This window comes from Sciurus vulgaris, assembly GCF_902686455.1.
Source record: "Sciurus vulgaris genome assembly, chromosome: 12".
NCBI classification, from domain to species: domain Eukaryota; kingdom Metazoa; phylum Chordata; class Mammalia; order Rodentia; family Sciuridae; genus Sciurus; species Sciurus vulgaris.
Window position 1 is genome coordinate 72,938,411 of NC_136473.1, and position 10,059 is coordinate 72,948,469.

Genomic DNA, 10,059 nt, shown 5'->3' on the forward strand with positions numbered 1-10,059 from the left:
TCATGGTTCAAATATGAAGCAAAACTAACATATGACATGATTTTAAGGAACTTAAAAATATAAATGATGTTCTTAATTCTCAGACTAGATACACTATAGCGATATGTTTCCTTTGAGAATCTCAATAATCATATTAGATCCATGAAAGGGAAATATAATTTTTGCATATATAACAATATTTATATAGTGATAGTAATTTCAATGCCAATTACTTCACCATATAAAAGAGAGTATATAAAAAGTTACAAGTATAATATTTATTAATGAATAGAAACAAGTGTAATATTTATTAATTCATAGAAACAGTAATTATAACACCACTAGCAAATAGAGGATAAGGATGTAAAACAAAAGAGCAATTTCAAGTGACCTAGTCGATTGATATAATCTAGAGTTAGTATGAATATGGATAATATATGTTGTGCTTTTGATTCCCCAGTTTCTGATTCTGCTTCCTATTCTTTCTGCTGTCAATGCTGAAAATGCCAGTGCTAGTTTTCCCAGTTTCCTCTGCAGTTAGGACATAGGCATATGATCTAGGATCAGCCTATCACTGCCTAAAGCTAATGACATAATGAGACAAAAATAGTGAATAATCCACTCAGTCATGGCAGCAGAAATACAGTGTCTTGTGGCAGCAGTGACAGTGATGGTACTGGTGACATAAAGTAACACTGACAGTGCAAGATAGGGCATCCAGGTTCAACAATGGCAGTGATGGCACTGTGCCCTCATCAGGCTCTGTGAACTAAAATTGGCTATAGTCTGGTTACCAAATTTCACTTTGTTCCTGTCCATATCCAGAGATGAATTCTCTAGGTTTCTTGGCAATTATGTAAGTTATTCAATGTCCTTTCAATAAATTCCTTTCCCACTTAAATCAGCCAATCAGTTTCTTTTGCTAAAGAACTCTGATTAGACTACTAATAAATCAAGGAAGAGAAGTATAAGCATATTACTTGAGAAAGAATCAAAAACCCTAATGGCAATGGTGATTAGCATGTGCACTCATCTGCATCATAATGGACCATTTGTTTATTTTTATTGCCCAATATAAAACAAGTTCCTAGGTTGGAGGAATATTTACCATTATTATGGCACCATTACCTCCTGCCATAGTTACCATTATGTTTGGCACATAGTAGGTAGGCTTAATAAATATTAGTAAAATAAATTATGAATGAGGTTTAATTAATTTTTTAAAATTCACCTAATTATAAATTCAAAAACCTCAACAGGGTGATAAACAACCTTCAGTGCTTGAGTCTGTCTGGCATCCTGAGGAAGATGATGAAGAAGGAAACACTCCAATGTCTGAAAACTCAGATGTCACTGATTTATGTTGAGATTCATGGTGTTTTGGGTTTTGCTTTTTTTTCTTTCTTTTGTTTGTGTTTACCTTGGAGAGATAAATAGAATGTATTTTTTAAAACATTAGAAACAAATGATAAACAAATAAAATAATTTATAAAAAGTATTCAAAATCACCCAAAAGATCTTAAAGCAAGTACATACTCCTACCTTCACACTGTCCAGCCCCAGCATCTTCAGGAGTTCTTTGTGTGAACTTTTTACCCATGTTTATAAAATCTGTCTGCCATGTCTATAAAATGAATATATTAACAAGTTATCAGAGAATTTTAGAAGTAAATGATGTTTCTTGAGAAAGAACATGTAAGTGGGATCAACCTCAGCAACATTAACGTTTTTTAGCTTTATTCTCAAATAAAGTATTTAATCTTTATTATGAAGGACTTTCAAGTGCCTTTTGGCATATTTAGCCACATGTGTCACCTCTATTCACTAGATGTCAGGAGCACCCTCTAAATTTGACAACCTCAAATGGCTCCAGACACTGACCATTTTCCCTCTGAGTACAACCACTAACAATCACTAGCCTAGAGTAGTAGTGACAGAAATGGAAAGAAGAGGAAAATTTATGAGAATCAGAATAATCAGGGATTGTGTATGAAAATTGAGGGAAAGGAAAAAAAGGGTGACTTCTAGGTTTTCCACATGAGCACTTTGGATAGAAAACAGTACCATGAACAACATTACGGGGGAATAGGTTTGGAATATATTCTAAGAAAATATTGAATAGAAAATTTTTAAAAATCATGCCTAAATAGAAATTTAGTGTATGCTGACAAACTCTTCAAGTAACTATATCATATATCTTATGTTAGCAAAGATTACTTGATGGAGAAAAGACCTTGAAAGTATAAATCTGGGTTTATTTAGCAGAGTAGTAAAAACCACAAGACTGAATGATAACACAAAAGAAACCTACCAAGGTAGTGCTAAATCTTCATCTTTCATAACTAAAGTCAAAAGATGTCTAAAGTAGATAATGTCTGAATTAGGAACCATAAATATAAATATAAATATATTATTTAAAAATACACAAATATACCAACAAAATGAACTAAAAGAATTGAAGGGAGCTGCCCATGGAGATTTTGGTGGAGTACTGTTGTACATTTTGGAGGGGTTTAATGAAGATTAAATACTACAAATATTACTTTGACAAAAAATTCAAAGCAAATAAATATGCCCCTTCAAAACATACAAAGGATGGGGTTTCTTATTCCTAAAATTCATATTAAAACAATAATTGAGGAATAAAAATCAAGAAATATAAAAAATAAAAGAGGATACAAGCAGGAAACATCATATAACAGATATCTGAAAACAGAAAGTAAGTGTATGTTTAAATAAGAAACTGAGTGGGATACTGGGATACTTCAGACATTACCACAGAAGTGACTCTGCCTAGCGGAACCTGGAAGAGGTTCTAATCAATTGAGGCAGACCATGAAGGATGGGTGGGAAGATCTGTTTGACATACAGCTCAATGATTTCTCCCAGGCAAAAATTCAAAAACCTGTTCAAGGAAATCGAATGAAAATAGGGAATTCTGGGGCAATAAGTGTAAGTTTTGAGACTTCAGTCTTGTTTTGGGTTGGACCCTTAATGAAATAACCAGTTTACTGCCAGCTTGCCTCATTAATAATATTAAATATGTATTTCAATATGCCAATGTTCTAAGGATAGTATAGGAAATCTTCATTTACAACAAATCAATAAATAACATATCATTATCTATTTTTCGAATGAGACAGAATGGTTGAGTAACCTACCCACGACCATAAGGCTACTAAATCACAGAACCTTCAGAGTGAAATCTGACCGTTAACAAGATCCCTCTGTGTTCAAAAAGTTTTAAGTCATCTTTGTTATTCTCTGTTCTTCAATATGAATGGGCAATCAAAGGACATCAGCTATTTGAAGAAAACTGACAGAATATACAATCCAAGATAGAGAAACAACCTTGATAAAACAGAAGACAACTTAAAAAATATATAACCTGCTTCTTCAGAGAGGTTGAGAAGATAGTGCACCCATAAAACAAAAAATAGGATGCTAAAAAAGCACTTTCAGAAAATAAAAGCATTCTTTTTAGAAATTAAAAATATTTTTTCAGAAATAAAAAAAATCAATTAAAAGAGGGTACAAAAGAAAAAGCTCAGAAAAATTAGAGAAAAGACAAGTGGCTACAGAGAACAAACCCAAGAAGTCTAATATATAAACAACAGGAATTTCAAAAAGAAGAGAGAATGGAGGAGAGGATATCAATTCAATATTGAAAAATTTCCCAGAGCTGAAGAGAACTCTTCAAACTGAAAGAACTCCCTGATCACCAAAGTATATCAAAGAAAACACACAAAACCCTTTTTAAAGAAATGCTTCTAAAGGGAAAATGGTCATAAGGAAAAAACTTCAGATTAGCATTAGTCTTTTCAATAGCAACAGTGAACCTAGGACCTCTTGTAAAAATACCTTCACAGTTCTGGGGGGAAATCATTTTAAACCCGGAATTCTAAATCCAGTTGATCTATCAATAAATAGGCAGGCAAAATCAAATAATGCAAAGATATGGAAAGTTGTGCACTTCAGCAAATGAAAATATAAAAACAAGGAAAGCAGAAGGTGAGGGGTAAACAAAAAATATGGAAAACTCCAGGAGTTCAAAGGAAAAAGAAATTTCAGGGGAAATGTTTTAAAGGACTATAAAACAATTGGTCAACCTTAGAACAAAATGTTAGTGAGTTCTAACAAAAATGCTCTTGAGAATTAATGTTAGCAACATTTTCCTAGCAGCATGACCTTGGACCTCAAGAGAAACATCATCTAAGCATATTACTACCACTTACAGCAAAAAATATTTACAAAGTCACAATAACACAAATGCTCTTTTCAGAATACAGTTCAGTAGTAAAGCACTTGCTTCCCATAAGCAAAGCCCTGAGTTCGATCTCAAGCACAGAAAAAGAGATGAAAAAAGTTCTTTTCAATTTTTTTAACTTTTAAATTCAATTTATAGGAGAAAACATTATTTTAATCATAATTTTTAATGCTCCAATGTAAAAGGTACAGGTTGTCAGAATATGAAAGTTGAGGAGGTAAAGAAAAGATGGAAGGAAGAATGTGAATGCTAAAATTAAGTCTATGAAGTCAAGAGATAGTGGTACAATTTGTTGGAACAAAAAACATATGTTTAAATATATTAAGGTTACAAGAGTAAATAATGGAGGAAATAAAAACATTTTAAAGCTGCCAAATCAGTGGGAAAGGTGGTTAGAGGAAATAGAGAATGTAAAAGTGAGGTAAATCCTTATCTATTATAGTAGAGTCAGAAGATAATACATAAATCCGACTGAGAAAGGACAGTTTGCAAATATTATTCAGAGATATGGCAATAAAAGTCAAAACATTAAATATAAAAAATGTTTAAAGTGTTTGCCTTTGGGCAGCTGTATTGGGAATGAGGAGAAAGCAGGTAGGATGGGGGCTGCTGTTTTTCATTATAATCTCTTCTATATTGTTAAATCTTTTAATTATGTGCATGCATTAATGTTGCTGAATATTTTTAAATGTTTATTTTTAAAGTGAATTGAGAACCAAGGAAATAAAGACAATAAAGTATATTTTTCCATTAAAGCAGAAAAATGGCCTAGTGATTAGAGGTATTATTGAGTTCAAGGGGATATTTTAAAAATAAGACTCTAGACTACATATTGCTTTTTTTTTACTGAAATTTACCTAAAATTTTCTTTAAAATTTTTATATAGTAAAATCCATATGTGTGCAGTACTGAGTTTTAACACACACTTACATTTTTGTAACTACCACTAACAGGATACAGAACAATTTTAATATCCCAAGAATTTCCTAGTGTCACCCCTATGCACTCAAAATTTTTCCCTTTCACTCTTAGCAACCACTGATCTATTCACAGTACCTTTAGTTTTACCTTTCCAGAATGTTTAAAATGGAATCATGAGTAAGTAAACATCTGAGATTACTTTCTCTAATATAACACATTTGAGATCCAAGTTATTGCATATATCAATAGTATCTCTTAATTCTGAGTACTATCCCATTCTATGGATGTACTGTGTATTTATCCATTTACTCACTGAGGGACATACCTAGTTCATGTAACTTTTCTTGTTTAGTTTTTTTAAATGGTAGATCATACTAATTTTGGAATGTTGAACCAGCATTAATTTAGGATGTTTTGGGCAATTACTGCTGTTATAAACATTTGTGTGCAGATTATGGTGCTAACATTTAAGTGTTTGTTTCTCTGGAATAACACATAGAAATAGGATTGCTGGGTTCTAGCATACATGTATGCTTAACTTTTCAAGAAACTGCACAATTCTTTTTTTTTTTTTTTAAGTAATGTCTTTTTTTTTTTTTTTTTTTAACCTTTATTTATTTACTTTTATATGGTGCTGAGGATCAAATCCAGCGCCTCACACATGCTAGGCAAGCACTCTACCACTGGGGCACAACCCCAGTCCCAGTCCCTGCACAATTATTCTTGAGTGGCTGTACTAAAGTATGGATGTTTTAGTTGCTCCATATCCTTATCAGAATGTGGTATTTTTTTAATCCATTCTAATATGTGTCTAATGTTATCTCATAGTTTTAATTTAAATTTCCCCAATTACTAATAAAGTTGAACATCTTTTCATATTTTTATTTACTATCTTGTCATCTTTAGTGGAATGTCCATTCAACTTTTACCCATTTTTAAATTGGGTTTTCTGATTATATTTTGAAAATTATATATTTTGGATATAAGTCCTTTTTCAGTTATGTAATTTGCAAATATTTTCCCCAGTATGGCTTGTCTTTTTCTTTTCTTTATATAGTAAAAAAATTTAATTTTGATGAACTTTGATTTATTGGTATTTTTCTTTATTATGATTTTGGTGTTGTACACAGGAGATCTTCGCCTGACTCAAGGTCATGAAGATTTTCTCCTGAGTTTTTTTTTTTTTAAGAGCTTTATTTTAAAATCAAGTCAAATGAATTAATATACAGAAATATTCAGACATGTATGTTTATGGTATTATGGATTTAAAACATGCATAATTCCTGACTATGATTCAGGCCCTTGAATTTTTTTTTTAAGAATTGTTTTGTTAATCTAGTTCTTTTTCCTTTTCTTATAAACTTTATAGTCAACAAATCTATACCTACAAAAATAATGCTGTGAATTTGTCATTCTTTTAAATGCATAGGTGAATTTAGGGAACACGGTTATTTTAGCTACATTTAATCTTCCAGACTGTGAACACAGGGTGGGTCTTCTTTTTTTTTTAATATTAGTGTTTTGTATTTTTTAATATATGAGTCTTAAGCATATTCTACTAGGTTTATACCTAAGTATTTCATTCGTTGGGGAGGCCAATGGGTCAGTTTTCAACTGCTCATTGTTAGTACAGAAATATGATAGACTTATTTATGTTTTATCTTGTATTCTGCAATCTGCTAAATTCACTTATTAGCTTAAAGAGCATGCTTATACATTTACTATATAGGCAATTATCACTGAAAACAGAGATAATTTATATTTTCTTTCCAGTCAGAATGCCCTTTCTTCCCTTTTCTTGCCTTACTTTGCTAAAACCTTCAGTAAGATAATGAATAGAAGTGGTGAAACAGATATCCTTGCCCATTCCCAATTTTAAGAGGTGGAGAGTATTCAGTTTTTCACTATTAAATATAATGTTAGCTACAGGTTTTGTATATGCCTTTTATCAAGTTCCTTTCTGGTCTATCGGATTCCTTACTATTTGCTGAGTTTTAGAACTCATGAATGTATACTGAATTTTGTCATGTGCTCTTTGTGCATCTATTGCTAGGATCTTGTAGTGTTTGTTCAGTCTATTAAAATGGTGGATTATGCCAAATACTTTTCAAGTATCATACCAGCCCTGAATTCCTGGGATAAATGACACTTGATTGTACTGCATAATTTTTAAAATATGTTTTTGGATTCATTTTGTTACTTTTTTGAGAATTTTGTGTCTCTGTTCATGTGGAAGTTTGATTTGTATTTTTTCTTTTTTCTGTTATCTTTATCTGATTTTATTGTCAGGATATAATATGCTTTATAATATGAATTGAAAAGTTCTTCCTGTCCTAAATTCTGGAAGAGCTTGTATAGAACTGGTATTATTTTGCCCTTAAAGTTGGGTTGATTTAGCTGGGGAAACCATCTGGGTCTGGCATTTCTCCTTTTTTCTTTGCTTTTAAACAGAAATTCTATTTCTTTAATAGTTATAAGATTTTGTTCTTGGGTAAATTTTGGAAGTTTTGACAGTGGTCCATTTGACCCAAGTTATCAAATTTGTAAGTACAGAGTTTTTTTATAGTATTTTCTTGCCCTTTTTAATGTCCACTGGGTCAGTAGTAATGTCCCTGAATGATCTAGTACAAAAAACAAAAACAAAAACTGAAGACAAAAAAGAGACAGGGCATAACTAGGCCTCAAACCTTGTTATTGATTTCTTCCTCTTTCAATTCCATATCCAAATACCAAGTCTTTTGACTTGTCCTTACCATTATTTCTTGTTAATTTCCCCTCATTCCCAGTGCTTCCTGGCACAGTGTCCTACCTAAACTATTCCACCTGCCACCTAACTATTTTCACTGTCTTTTCCCATTTTAATAAACCCTTCATACTAGTGCTGGATTCATCTTTTTTAGATCTCCAATGGTTTTGCACTGCCTACAAGATAAAGCCTTCCACATCTGACTTAGTTCTGTCTTCTGAAGTACAGTATTCTATTTCCCTAAACTGGGGTTTTTTAACACATTACTTTGGGGAAGATTCATGAATCTCCTAAAATTGAGTATAAAATGTTTTATGAATGTGGATTTTATTTCCAAAGTCTAGCTTAATTAGATGTTCAAAAAACCTTTCAACCTAAATCCTTGTCTATCAATACACTATGCCTTCCCAACTGTTTCCACATCAGTGAAGAGTGATCACTCCTTTCTCTGAATTTAGATTTACAATATTTTAGCTATCAAACTTATCCTTAATATTTTATACAGGAGGCGAACAAGCATAGCAATTAACTGATTTGTCCAAGGTAGGTCTTATAGAATTGTTTTCTGTACAATTGAGTATTTGTCTGCTATTTTATGTGGTCTTTTTTTTTTTTTTTTTTTTAATGAATAAACAGGATTTTCCTTCAGTTCAGGAACAAAATCTAAGAGTTCTTTGAAAACCCAATTATCTTTATTATATTACATAACCTAGCTATTCAGATACTTGCTGAGAACAGTGATTACACTGAAGTTGGTAGGGGTAGGTTGCTAATCACTTAGGTACTGGGTTTGGGGAACATTTTTAAGGAAACAGCACATTTAGGAGATGGAAAATATTACTAAATTTCGAGTTTAGATCCCTATAAAAGGGAACATTTGAGGGTCTGTGTGAAGAGAGTTGTGGGCAAAGGGTTCTTAGGCAGAGCCAGGTTATAAATGTTGAGTCTAGACAGCATTCACAAAAAATTCAAGCAAAAGCGATGGGCAGGGAGATCAACAAGTATTTGGGAAAGAGTGAGTAGTAATGGAGTCAACTTTAGAGCCAGCTACACAATAGATGGAAATTTCAACTCTACCACATCCAAGCTATGATAACTTGGGCAAATTATTTTTCTGTGCCTCAACTTTCTAATTCGGATCGTTGCGAAGATGACTATGCGTGTAAAGAGCTTATGTCAGGTACCTTACTTCTAAAACATTCTTTTATCAACTGTTAACTAAGAGAAGGCTTTCAGTAAGGGAGGGAGGGGGCTGAGAGATGGTCCTGGGTCGGACTGTCGTTAGCAGGTAGGGTTCTCAAACAGGATGTATTCCCAAAGAGGGCCAGGGGAAGTCCTGCTGGGGGAGGGGAATCTTCACAATAGGAGGAACTCCCAAGTGTCAGAACAAGAATACAACCTCTAGAAGAGATGAGAAGTCGCCGGAGACGGAAGATAAATGCTATGCGCGCTTAAAACAAAGGACACCTCTGGGGAAACCTCGGTGGGGTGGGTGAAGGGCAGTCCAGAGTGACCGAGAGGCCAGGGAGGAGCATGAAGGGGACCTGGAGGTAGGGTGAAGGTGGAAACAAAATGCCTGCGCGGCCTCTATCGGCTTGCCTGCACACTCTTTCTAGCCACGGTCCCGCCGCAACCGTCTTTTACAGGAAACTGCAGGGAAACTTTCGAGGGTGCTGAAGAGCCCAGGCGGCGAGCGCCGCGGAGCCCGACAGCGCGACACCGCGCTGTGGACTGCCAAGCAGCGCTTCCGGGCGCGCGCGCGCGCGTCCTCCGGCCGGAAACGTCCGGCCACGACACAGAAAGGGGCGGGAGCAAACGTTCTTCCGCGTGCGTGGGCCTTCTGCCCCCGCTACGGCGCCTGAGGGCGCGTGGGGGCGGAGGCGTCCGGGAAGGCGGCGGGCAGGGGTTGTGTCTTCTCGGTCCGGGACTGGCCGGTTCTCAAAATCCTTTCCACACGTGTGAAAACCTCAAACCTTAGCACCACAATCAGTAGCAGGTTGTCGCCGAATGGCAAAGATTTCCCGGGATTTGAGATCCCTAGATCTGCCCAGCTTCGATAACCAGTTCCATCTCAAGACTTCCATCCAGAGCTGCGCCTGTTTCTCTATTAATTCAAGTCTTCACTTGTTCTTAAGGTGAAGGGTTG

General features: G+C 34.5%; 1 long non-coding RNA gene across 1 annotated transcript in view; it reads right to left on the reverse strand.

Annotated features, from left to right (window-relative positions):
• LOC306642136 overlaps window positions 1–9,656 on the reverse strand; it is a 51,861-nt gene extending 42,205 nt beyond the window's left edge. The window contains exons 1-3 of the long non-coding RNA XR_013758396.1: window positions 9,513–9,656; window positions 1,522–1,603; window positions 1,252–1,399 (exon numbers count right to left, since the gene is read on the reverse strand). This is a non-coding gene — a long non-coding RNA (uncharacterized lncRNA). The remainder of the gene's footprint in view (window positions 1–1,251; window positions 1,400–1,521; window positions 1,604–9,512) is intronic.
• Between the last annotated feature and the right edge of the window lie 403 nt (window positions 9,657–10,059).